The following is a 13,757-nucleotide window of genomic DNA, read 5'->3' on the forward strand; positions in this document are numbered from 1 at the left end:
TAGTCCTTTTATTACAAACATTATATTGTACTATCCTGAGAATGCCTTAGCTTTTCAAAATGTATTTGTTATAGAAAGTGGAGCTACTCAGATTTTATTTACTGTAATTTTACTATCAAGAGGAAAACGATAATGGAATACAAAGATAGGTCACTCTTCTAATCTTCATCTCTTATATGGTGGGACTTTAAAGCTGCAACTCGAAAAAACCCTAGTACCCCATGATGTTTTGCACTTAATATAGCTATCAAAAAGTAAGTAGTGAGAAGAAAAGTAATTTTTTGAATAAATAAAAGGAGTAAGAAACTGGCAAAAGCTATCTAATATTAACATTAGTGGGAGGACAATTGTTTCGATTGACACAAAGGACACAGATCAAACACTTAGTGAGAAGAAAAAATAAATAAAAAGTCCCAGGAGCCACTAAAATTGGAAACCAAAGTAAAGCTGCAATAGTTGAGAACTGTAACAAACTCAAATGATATATGGAGTGGATGCTAGTCAGAATTCACAGATAACCCTTTGGCATGAATACATTCTGAAATGTTATTCATCCAAAATAAACTTCTTAGAAGTCAGAGTAATCCTGCTTCACCTTATACCTAGAGCTGCATTTTGGCAGAAAAGGTAGTCAAACATTCACCAGAGGCAGAGATTACAGACTGCATTCATGGAGATATTTTCATTTTCTATGATATGGGAAAAATCTAGAGGCATGTGAAAAAGTATCAAGGTGACACACATGAAAAGCCTTTGAAAAAGGAGTGACTAAAGAATCTGAAGTCCTCTCCATTACAGGGAGAGGACTGCGCAGGATACCCTGCCACTGTAAAGCAACAGGCTGATAATTTTCACATATGCAGCCTGTAGCAAATGCAGTGGGGAGAAAAAAAGCACATAGATGAAGCAAGAATGGAAATGTTTTGCTCCTGACTAATTTGTCTTACCAAGTAATTAAAAAAAAATTAATTTGTTTTACCAGGTAAATAATTTGTTTTACCAGCTAGTGAAAATAAATTAATCACTTATGTGCTTCAGTAAAGTGACTTGCACTGTGAATATTGTGTGGATTTGTAGAGAGGTAGGAGTGGGATCTAGGCAGCTGCAAGTTATAGCTGGAGATTAAAGTTGAAACTCAGTGGCACTGTTGTTCTTTTTCCATATGTCAAAAGGAAAATTGTTCACAACCATATTATTTCTCTTCTTCCTCTTAAGCTAAAAGCTCCCTTGCTTTTAGCAAATGCTAAAAGCAGCATTCTTGATTTTCTATAGTGTGTGCTGTAGTCTCCAAAATACTGGGGTTGTTTTTAATACTTTATCCTTTTTATCCTTTTTATAATCCTTTATTTTGTCACTTTGGTATATGCCAATTACCAACAAAGAAAAAAGATAATCATTAAATCATGCAATCCCAAAGTAATGTGGTTTATTAGAAAGGCCTTCTGAGCTGCATTGCCAGTGTTAATGCAATGCATATCCTAAATCAAAATGGATCTGGATGTCATTAAAGGATTACAACATTTACATCTTGCATTGGGCGATGGACTGTTCTTTCCAAAGCATAATACAAAAAGGTTTTGTAAAAGATAATACTTGGCAGACCTGAGAGAAGAGAACATGCAAAAGTAGCTGTTGACAGAACAGCCCTTCTAATTAAAAAAAAAAAAAAATCTAAGAAGCCATCCTGAAACAACGTACACATGACAGGACCATGAGCTGAAAAAATATCATCAAAGGAACCTATGGAGTAACCACAAAATCTGTTCAAAAGGAATGTAAGATTTCTTCTCCTCAGCATTTTAAATGGTCTGCATCATGTAAAACAGTTTCAAATATTTCTTCTTTACTTTCTTTACTTTCTCTTCTTTACTTTCTTTACTTACTATTTACTTCAATATTTGTGCTGACAAACCCCTAAACAAAAACAACAAAAAACCATTCCAAAACAGCTTTCAAAAAACTGACCACATTTTTTCCACTGTACTATAAAAGCACTACTTTGGAGTCTGATATTGTCTTGTAACTCTATCAGATGAAAATGCAAATGAACTTGCAAAGTTCATTTAGTTCAAAAAGTTCAATCATCACAGTAGAGATCTATTATTTTAAGAGATATCATAGAACATTGCAGCTATCCAGCATTCCCAAGTTAAACAGCCTTTTCAGAATGAAGTAAATATGTCTCAAATAGTTTCATATAATAAGAAAGAGACATCAGAGATTTACATCATGCGTGATATGCTCACTAATGAGAAGTGTAGCCAGGATTATGTTCTAATGCTAAGAAGAGTGATTGTTGCACCTGGAGAACTTTTGTACTGTAGAAATAAAAATTCTTGCAAGTGGTATAGGCTGAAAATGGATTTGAGATCAATTCGGAACCTGAAAAATAAAATAAGCTGAATATAAATTTTTGAATAATGAATCCTTTGGCTACACTTACTGATTTCCTTTTTTTTTTTTTTTTTTTCTCACCTAATTAAAGTAAGTGTATTGTATTACATGAATATATATTTAGCTTATTAGATTTTTAGGAAACATCCAATCAAAACTGAAAGCAAAATCATGCAGTGTAAAATTCCTCATTTGTCTTCTTCATCCCCTTCCCATTCAATGTGACTTTTGCATCTGTCACCTGCATTGTACCACCTGGGATGTTTCAATTAATTTTCATACTCTTATGCTAAAGTGTTGACATTAATCTGTTGAAGTATTTATCAATTGACAGGAACAAATGTGCCCACTAAATTTTATATAAGAGATGAGCAAGAGTTCTGAACAACCAATTCATATTGGTGGACACCCATGCAGAACAAACTATTGTTATGTGATTAAAATAAAGTATTTAATAAAATTCTTACTGAATTAAAACTCTCTTAGTTTTCAAAGAACTATGGGAGGAGAAACAGTTATCAAGCCAACTCTTTTTGACCATCCTTTAGCAAAATTTCACAAAATTCTCCAAAATTTGTGGGACTTCATAACAAAAGCAGCTTGTAGAGCTACAAAAAAAGAAATCTATGGTGCACCCAATAAATCTAGACAGAAAAGACAACCTGATTTTCTGTACTTGTTGACAGTGATTAATACATGAAGCTCCTTGGAAACAATCACATGATATGTTATAAAATTAGAAAGATGTACAGATCAAAAAACACATAGAGTCCTGAGATGCAAAATACTGAGAATGATGATGAACTCTTTCTTTTCTAGATTGGGGCCTCTAACACAAGCTTCAGCTTTCAGTCAACAGAATAAAATGGGTCACAAAAGAATAAGGAAGGAAATGGAGTTTCAGATCATGTGAATTTAAATTAAAGCAGTTAATTTGGGTGTCTGTCCATAGGACAAAGGAGCCAACATTTTGTGTTATGAGGTTTTATACATGAAGCAATGGAGGGCATTTTGCCTTTTTTGTGAAGTCAAGATCTTGGAGCAACATTTTGGGTGTGTGATATTTCTCTTATGAAGGAGGAACAAAATTCAACCTGTAGGGATCAGAGAATTTGAGGCAAAGTCCTCCTACAAATTTATTCATGCAGGTATGTTCTGCAAAAAACACATATGGGAGTCTGGAACCAGTAAATCCAGAAAAACTAGCCAGATATACCGAAAGCAGGAATATCACATTATTTAAGATCTTTTCTATTAAAAAAAAAAAATAAAAAACTCACAAAAAAAAAAAATATCAAACCCACACACACAAAAAAAACCAAACACAAACCCCCAAACAAACAAAAAACACAAACCAAACCAAAATCCAAAACCAAACTCATAGTACTACCACAGCTGTCCTTTATGATGCCCTGTGTGTCTGAAGTATTTCTCCATTACAGTAATTCTGAGCAGGGAATGGCACCTAGTGTCAACAGCAGAAATCTGTTCTCTCATGATTTCTGGCCAGTGACAGGTGTAGAAAGGGTAGCTAATCTTCTACTTGTAACCCTTGGCCTGCTTTTTCTATTTCAGTCAGAGTTGTCCTACTCTATGACTTGGAAACATCCTCTTCAACTTTTGTGTGCTATAGCAGTCACCTGCAGCTGTAGAAGAAAGCAACTACTAATCTGAACTCTGAGTCCCTGTTGAGAGAGTTCTGAGCAAAAGTCAAGCTAGCTCCAAGTTTGAGGTATTCTTATGGCCAAAGTTTTTCTTAACTCTTACTTGAGCATGTGCATCCAGGGGCAGAGTACAGAAGATCAAGGAGAGCAAGACTCCTCCTAAGGTTCTTACAGTAAGCAGCTTACAATTTCAAAGAGAAAGTTTGGAGGAGCTAGGTTTTGTTAATCCTCTCCCACTGTGCTGCTCCAGACAAGTGAGCTGAGAAAGGCACATGATTCACCCTTAAGTCTTCAAAAGGAGGTGCTCTCTCCTCCATCCCATACTTCACATAAGGCTCCTGCTTTGAGGGCAGCTCTGCAATACTCATGGGAATGTGCTTTTACTCATTATAAGAAAGAGATCATTGACACAATGGGTGCAAAAATTTTTAGCTTAAACCCATGGATAAGCATGAAGAAGCAGAGGTCGCGTTTGAAGATTAGAAGCAGTTTGATTGTTAAATGCTACCTTCAATTAGTCTAATCCTCCTTTTCCTTGGACTATGTTGGAACATTCTGGATAATAAAGTTTAAAGCCTTGTTTGTCAGCTGGCCTCCACAGAAACCTTCTTTTTTCAGGTTTGCTAACCATGGGCAAACCAAATAGTAATTTTTGGATGTATATAAGTATAGGAGAATGCTACCTAAGAACTGCATTTGACAAATATTCAGAAAAGGACCTCTTAATAATCTTATTGGAATGAGAAGTGTTCTAAGATGAAGGACGTAGAATAGCAGTATCTCTGGAATAAATATTAAAAGGACAAATATAATTATATAATCTATAAACTAGATTACATTGCTTGGTGGATAGGAAATACTATTCCATCCGTGATTAACTAGGCAGGTACTGAGTAAATACTAGAAGGCTTGAATTATCTAGATTTTCAAAGCAGCTCAAGTTCTTTCTTCTGACAGACTCCCATCCCTCATTTAACTGAGTAGAACTGTGATTTATTATTATTATTTGGAGTGGATTTATATAATTTACTATGTTCATGAGATTTTGTTTGGTTGCTAAAAGACCTGAACAGCAGGTTATCTAATATTTTCCTTTGAGTATAAGGAACAATTAGAATCAGTTTAGAAAATAAAAGATCCCAGCTAAGGAACACAAATTAAAATGAAGTTATAACATTTCTGGATCATCATTTATTAATTAAATGTGCTATTTTTCCATTTCTGTGGGAAAAAAAGATCCAGACTATTGATATACATGATATTCACAAAATTGATTGGTTGGTTGGTTTATCTCTTTGTTAATAGGGGTTTTGTTGCAAGCAAACTACCTAACTATAATTTTGTTATTCAGCCAGTAGAAGGTCTTTAAAACTTCAGCACTGATTACTAGACTGGAATTCACACCCTTGAAGAAATTAGTTGCAGTTGATGTCATAGGTGTAAGCATTCAAGCCTCATTATTACAACTTCATTTTAACACCATTTTCTGATTTTGCAGGCTAGCAGCATTTGATGCAATTAGTGATTTTCTATGATTTAAAGAAAGACAAAACTTAATATCCTGACAATTCACACTTCAATACTGGTGTCTCACAAGACAAATTGGAGTTTTGAGGACAAGGAATTTAAAGAAAAAAAATCCTAATTCAATATTTTTTAGCTTCAAATTTCAAATTCTCAAACATGTGATTGTAATTAAGGACTTTTTTTGCATTAGATATCTGTAGTAGTATATTACCCAAACTTTGGATATGGGAAATAGGTGTGAATAGAATTTGATAAAATAACCAAAAGATTGGTTTTAATATATTTTCCCTGGACTATGTAATGTGCAGAATCATATGCAGTTGAATTACTCCCTAATATAAAGTTATATCAATAAAAAAAGTTTTACAGGTTGCATGTACAAAATATAAGTGTGAATATTTAACAAAAAACCAAACAAAACCAAACCTCTCAATGGTTTGGAGATACTCAGATGATTATGGGAACAGTAGTTTGTACTATGAAACTATTTCTTAAAAGACCAGTAAATACTAGGGAAAGGTAATTAAGAAAACAGAGATCTCTGTGTATCCTGCTATTCTGGTTCCAATGGAAATACTCTGGTTTTTTGTGTCTATGCTCAAAATAACTACTGAAAATTTAAAAGGTACAACGAAGAGGCATTAGTTAAAAAATTAAAAAAAACAACAACAACAACAACAACAACAAAACAAAAAAGAAGTGAAATATAAATATGCTGGGAACATTTTAACTGTGAATCATTGATTAAGTATGATTTTTGTGGATTTCCCATCACTGGAATTCTATAATTGAAGATGGGATATTCCTCTGCTGGTCAGTATTTAGTTCAAAGAGAAATTACTTTTCATTTATTCCTGTTACAGAAACTATTCTGTTTATCTCTGTACTAGAAAAATATTAACAGTTTCTTACACCTCTAAATTGAAAGACAGCTTCTGAAATAGGACCAGGAATTAAATATTCAGCCCAATTAGGCTTAAATAAATTAATATAAATATTTACAATAAATCTAGCTGTTTAACTTAGTGTGATGATTTTTTTTCTTCTATATTGTCCTGGCCATCTTTTCTGTCTTAGGCTCGCTCTAAGAACTGAGAGAAAGAATAAAATAGTCAGGGTTTCCTGTGGTAACATTTTACATCCTTACAAAAATTTATAGGAACAAAGCAGACTGGTGTTCATTGTATAAAAGAAAGCGCTTTATGCAGATAGTGGTTATGTGTGAATTTAGTCACATTTGCTTTGACCTTCAGGTCCAAAAAACTGTCAAAACAGACACAGAGAACAAAGCTTTTAGGTGGGCTATTTTATGTTAAAACCTCAGTGTGCTTCTCAAGTGCAGTTTTAAGAAGAAAAATTAAGTTACAAAAGAACTTTCTGATTTAAAAATTATTTTGCTGGGTCTTCTGAAGAAAGTTGAGTGGATTATTTTGAAAAACTGGCCAATTTCAAAGAAATAGTTATCACAGTGGGAAAGGCTATAACTTGTAACTATAATAATATCTCTACAGGCATGATAAATGTATCTGTGATTGGACCAATTGGGATTTCATGGTCTGAAGCATTATGAATTTGTCAGTCCTGTTCAATTGTTTCCAGCAAAGTGACTCCATCATATTGTTCATATTATTTGAAAGAAAAAAAAATGTAGAAATCAAAACGAAAGGTTTAAAATTAGATTGTGTTCTGACTCCAGGCAATCAGTCCTCGTCCAGAATCATTTTTCTATCTGTTGATAGATTCTTGCTGTAACATTCACAATCCATTTGTGGCTAGTCACAGCCCATTAGCCATCTGTTCTCCTATTAAGCAACTTTCTTTTTGTAATGTAAGTATTTAATTTTAATAAACTCTATCTGCTAATCATCTATCTTACACATAATAAGGAACTGTTTTAAAAAAGGTTACTGGGACATATAAAAGCAATATTTTTTTATGTATTTCCTTGGATACAGAAGGGAAAGACACAATTGCAATAGCTTGAAAAAAATAAAATACAGATTATTGTAAATAAATATTAGTTCCTTAAAGAGTGATATGAACAACAAATTTTGAATGCTGAAACATTTGCCTAACTTGCCAGCTGTAACTTTGATTTTATAGATTGCACCATGCAGCAAAAGATCTGATAACAGCAATGTTTATAAAACACTTCAAACATAAAGTATAGATGACTAGTCTGCTTTTAAAAATCCACTTACTTGTCTTGCTTTCTTATGATAGTTTGGCAAACATAATGAAAAATATCAACTGACAAATATGGAATTATATCTACCAAGTTTAAAAAGCATAGTAGAAAATAACAAGATTCTCAGAGTGATCTCCAGTTTCAAAATGTGCACATGGGCATTGTGATAATTTCTAATTATCTAATTATAATTAACTTCTGACAAAATTCTGAACGAGATAGGAGTACCACAGCAATTCACATATGTGTCAACCTATAAGATTATGGAGGAACACGTGGGCTTCAAGTACTTGAATTTTACAGCAGCAATAAAATTACCAGTTTTAGTGGAAATGTTGTTACTTGTGGGAGGTAGGGGGAGAGTAGGGGGTGGTTTTGTTCAGTTTTGTTTGTCTTTGTATTTGGTTTTGTAGGTCTTGTTTTTGTTTTGGGGTTTTGGCATTTGGTTGTTTTTTTGGTTTATTTTTTGTTTTCGGTTATAGTGTAAGGTGTAACTAAAGTATGTATTCTACCACCGTCTTTATTACCTTCTGATGAGCTGTTAAAATGGGTGGAGAACTGCTTCTTTATCGTTGCTGTGACTCAACTGTAATAACTCCCTCTGGGAAAGCAGCCGCCACTCTGAGGGGATCATCTCTGCTAATGGACCACCAAGGACTCCCTAAAACAGCTCATAGAATTATGCTACCCCATTGTGAAATTCCCCACTCTGGTGGAGGTAACAAACATTCCCACCTGTGGATAATCTGGGGCGTGGGACACCACGATCCCACCATTGGATACCCAGAGGATAAGAGGTCCTGACAACCACCACTGGTGATCCAGAGAAGAACCAGACCTTTCTGCAGAATCTCTGCTTCAACAAGACTGCATTCCATCACTCCAACAGGACTGCAGCCATCCTTCAATCAGACTGCTACCACCACCCTGACCAACAGTTTGTCAGATCACATTCTGGCTAGGGCAATTTAAGCCAGTGCCTCTGTACTATTGCCTTTCTTGTAATTGTCCTATTAAATTGTAGCTCTGACTTGGAATATTTTGAAGGCATTTTTGTGGGGATAATTCCTCCTGCTCATTTACTTTGAAACCAGCACACACTTTGTTTTTTAAATTGGGTTATGTAGGATAATGAGAGAATTCACTCAAGCTCTGAAGACTAGAGATCCTACCTGTGATTTGGAATTTCCGTAAATAGTTTGTGGAGAACTCTGTCTTGTCCCATTCTCCTTTTTTTTTTTTTTTTTTTTTTTTTTTTTTTTTTAATAATACTGAAATCATCTGCTTACGAGTCATCTTGGAGAAAACACTGGTTATCCAATTCTTCAGTTCTGTAGTGTGTTGGTTTCTTTTTTTTTTTTTTCTTCTCACTTACTTTGTTTCTTGGCTTTTCATTTCTTTCACTTAGGTCAAAAATGTTCTCCTGCAGCTTCCACTGCAGTTGGTCTGGTTAGCATAAATCTGGATATTGCTCTCACTCCAGGAAATATTTTTGCTTCATATTTTGAATTTGACAGGAAATAGGAAGGCTACTGAGACAATGTTGTTATTGTGTTGTGTATAAAATAATAAAATTTAGACTAAGAAGACGTACTTTAAAGGTAAACAATTTGATTTAAGTAAAAGAATGTCTGAAAGAATTCCTGTAGCAAGACAGAAGGATCTTTCTTGTAGAAAAAACTGTGAAAACTGTGGCATTCATACTCCCTAGTAATGTTCTGAACATGCATATGCTTTAAAAATTTTCTCTTGAAACAGAAGAAAAGTTTTCCGTGAGGCAAAATTCCAAAGTCTCTGCACTTAAAATTAAAATACAGTCATATAGTTTTAAATATTTGGACATATCTAAAAAAAAAATTACTACAGCAAAATTTTCTGAATAAATGAATTTTGTTTCACTCTCTTTGTGACGTGGAACTTATTCTTCTGTAACTTCTCAATTAAAGTATTCAGTCTGGATGAAATTGAACAAAGGATAAAGATCTTGAAGGCTAAGTTCCAGCACATTTTATTAAAGGGTTGTCAGAGAAGCTTCAACAAAGATACAGCTGATGGATCTTAGTGCTTTGTTCTGGTTTCAACTGTGATAGAGTTAATTTTCTTCTTACTAGCTGGTACAGTGCTGTGTTTTGGATTTAGTATGAAAATAATGTTGGTAACACACTGATGTTTTATCTTTTGCTGAGCAGTAATGTACCTAAAATAAGGATTTTTCAACATCTCATGATCTGCCAGTGAGGAGGCGAACAGGAGACTGACCTGAACTAGCCAAAGGGACATTCCATGGCATAGGATATCATGCCCAAAATGTAAATTGAGGGGAGTTACCTGGAAGGGGCTTATCTTTCCTCGGGGCCAAGCTGGACATTGGTCAACAGGTGGCGAGAAACTGTATTGTGCATCACTTGTTATTAGTAGTATTGCCATTATATTTTACCTTATTGAGCTCTTCTTATCTCAACCCACAGATGTTACTTTTTTATCCTTATGAACCCCCTATTCTCCCACCATGCCACCAGGTTGGGGGATGTGGAGAGAAGTGAGTAAGCTTACTAAATGACATGTTTGCTTGCATAACAAGCTTACTAAAAATTAAATAATATGGAAGATTAACTGTATTCCACAGAGGAAGCCGGCCTTCATTTATTTGTTGTTAATGGACTTATTAAATTAATTGTGTTCAATTTTTTTGCTTTTTACTATTGCCAGTAGCAGTGCCTTCAGAAAGTACAGAAATTGGATGGAATTTCAAGAAGCTGTGCTCTCAGCTGTAAGACTGTTAAATGGTTTAGAGTCTTTAGCTTCTTAAATTTCATCTAGTGTACGACTGAACTTTCAGAAAAAAATTCCTGTCATTTAATGCTGAATTTCATTTTTTTAAGCTTGATAGGGTTTCAGCAGTGATACATTGGTGTAGTCTGATTTAAAGGTTTCATGGCAGCCAGAAGATTTTGAATTCCTAACAATACTAGGTGAAACCAATAATACATTGGGAAAACCACCATGTCTGCTAAATTTCAGAAAGCATTCTCTCCATTCATTGTTCCTGACTCCATTGTATTGTGCTCCTGTGTTTATTAAAAACTCATGTCAGACCCTTTGTCTTTCTCAATGCATATAAACTTGTGAATGTAAAACATTCTTCTTCCCAACTTACTACTCTGGTCAAAATCCCCTGTCTATTTTAGTGCCCAAAAATTTTGCATCAATTTCTCACTAAAGTAGAAAATACATTGCTAATGAAATTTTGAAGTTGTACTGTTATAATACTCATCCCATCTCTCTTTCTCTTAAACACTATATTCAAAAAGAAAATAAAATAAGTTGTCATCTCTCAGGTACATTTAGATCAAACCAATGCAGGTAAGAAGGCACATTATAAAAATGTTAATTAAATACTGCAAATAATTTCAGGCAGAAGGTGAAAATGGATGGGTTCATGAGTATCCTTCCAGCTCTCTTTTTATTACCTTGGATATCATTCCACTATATTTAAGAGGGGAAGAAAGCTGAAAATTGAAAAGACAGAGTGCACAGTATCTGGCCTAACCACTTTTGACATCTGTGGTTATATACATGCTTCAGTTTTCCTAGGCCACTGAAGGTAATACTAGAAAGTGCTGCATTGGACTTGGACTGCCAGAAGTTTGGAAACCAATCCCAAATCTGTAATTGAAGTACTATGTGTTTGGAATTAAAATCCATAGCTGATGCTAAAGCCCACTTCTTATATAGATTTTTTTTTTTTCCCCCCGAGGAAAGTTATTTTTAACAGCAAGGCATAAAAATGTGTCACAAAACAGTTAGAAGGAAAGTTGGTTCCAGGATAATTGTAATCAATTCAACATAAAATGTAAAATAGTTAGTTTGTTTTGTTTTTTTTTAATTTTGTTTTAAATATATATTCAACAATAAGCCTTGACATAAAATATTTTAGATCACAGTCTGAAAATTGAGTATGTAGATGTGCACATCAATATCAGGACAGGGACTTCATCTTGAACATTCAAAGGAAAAATGTTATGATCCAAATTCAATTTTACTTGGCTTAATATTGATTTAAACATTCGCCATAGTCTTGCTTTCAGAGTTGCCCATTCACTTCAGAGAGTGTGATCAAAAAGTTCTCTCATCCTGAACAAATGCACTATTCATCTCATACAATATGAAGGGCCTCAGCAGGTGTAAATTGGCTTTGCTCCATTGAATTCAGTGAAACTGTGTCAGTTTTCCATGACTGGAAATGTGGCCATTTTAACTTACAGAATAGGTTACGTTCAAAGAGGTCTTTAATCACAAAGTTTAATGAAGAATTATTCTTTCATCTGAATGTTGCCCTAACTCCAGCCTTGGCTGTCCTTCCCCTGAGCTCTATAGGCAGCACTGGTTTCATGATACAGACAAAGACCTTTTATTGCTTTATGTAGTTGTTAAAATCGGGTATTTAACCACTAAAATAAGATCTTTTGCTTAATTTAGAGAGTGTTTATAAATGAAGTAGAGTTGTTTTGTTTTTTTTTTTTGTTGAAGGTTGCTTAATAGACTTCTCCTGGGAGTTGCTATAGTAACACAGTGCAATAATTGAACCTTAAAGGTGGTGTCTCGTTTATATTGAAAGATAAAGCATGCAAAGGGAGAGAACATAGAAGACTTTTTACTAAATAATTTAAGGTCTGTTTAAGAAGGGGTACTAAAATGGTAAAATTCCTGTTGTTGTGGTTTTGGTGTGGTTTTTTTTGGTTTGTTGTTTTTGGGTTTTTTGTCTTTTTTTTTTGTTTGTTTGGTTGGTTGGGGTTTTTTTGTTTTTTTTTTTTTTTTTTTTTTTTTTTCCCCCAGAATGTATTTAAGCAAAATGTGAAAGATAAAAACCTGTTCAATCTTTTTTTCTCTCAACTGTTCAAATAAAAAGGAATGTGAATATTCCTTGAGTTCAATACAGAATTTTCAATTTTTACTTAACCTGTAAATACAATTCAAATTCAACTCATCAAGAATTAAACCTGCTTTCACTATACATGCTGCCATTCCAAAGGGCTGCATTTTCATACAGAAATCTGCAGTCATTCGCTTGTTCACAAGACCATGAAAGAAAGAACTTTGTGGGGCATGGTGGTATTCAGAAATTTGTTGACTTTTGCATAGCTGGTATCAGTGGCAAGATTTGAGCATCATTTGGAGCTCAGCTAGGACACAGCTGAAATGAAAAAGTGTCTATTTTCCAGATTTGACATCTAAGGGCTGCACTATGCATTATCATCAATATCAAAACTAGGAAGTAGGATTCTGAAAGTATGTTCTGCCATCTATTATTCTCCAGCTGAATTACTGTAATCTATATATCTTGGCAAATTTCACTAACATTTAGTAACTCCTGTGCAAACCATTAATTGATTCCTTTCCATAATCTCCAATGTATGCAGTGCCAAACAATACTAAACTTTATTAAAGGAAGCTTGGGGATACAATAACAGAAGAATAAGCGGATTTTGTTTCCTGACATTTCACCGGCTTGAGCCATTGCTGAGATAGGAATTACAAGTTTGGTTTCGGTTAGCTGCGGTTCAGATGTGACGTTTTTGATCGGGTGTGTGCTGAAGGACATGACTGTATGGTTCACATCATTTAGAAGCACGGTCAGAGAAGTGGGGTTTCTATCTTTGCAAGCCATGTAACTAAAGATACGAATTGAGGGATATGCCTGGTCACAGCTGGACGGAAGGGCAGAGCAGAGTTACATTAGATGGTGTTAAAGTTGTGAGAAACATGGAGTATGAGGCATCAATTTATGTCACTCTTTTTGTGACATGAATTGATGCCTCATAAAAACTTCTTTTTGCACTCAAAATTCAATCATCCACATTCAATAAAGAATCATGAGGTTACAACTCATACACCTGTAAAAATAGGAAATATACAGGTCTTCTGAGAGGAAAATCATTGTTCTACTGTACTATTTCATAGATTAAGGGTATGAGTGGAATCTC

This window comes from Onychostruthus taczanowskii, unplaced genomic scaffold (genome assembly GCF_017590055.1).
Source record: "Onychostruthus taczanowskii isolate IOZ18803 unplaced genomic scaffold, ASM1759005v1 scaffold146, whole genome shotgun sequence".
Classification (NCBI taxonomy): domain Eukaryota; kingdom Metazoa; phylum Chordata; class Aves; order Passeriformes; family Passeridae; genus Onychostruthus; species Onychostruthus taczanowskii.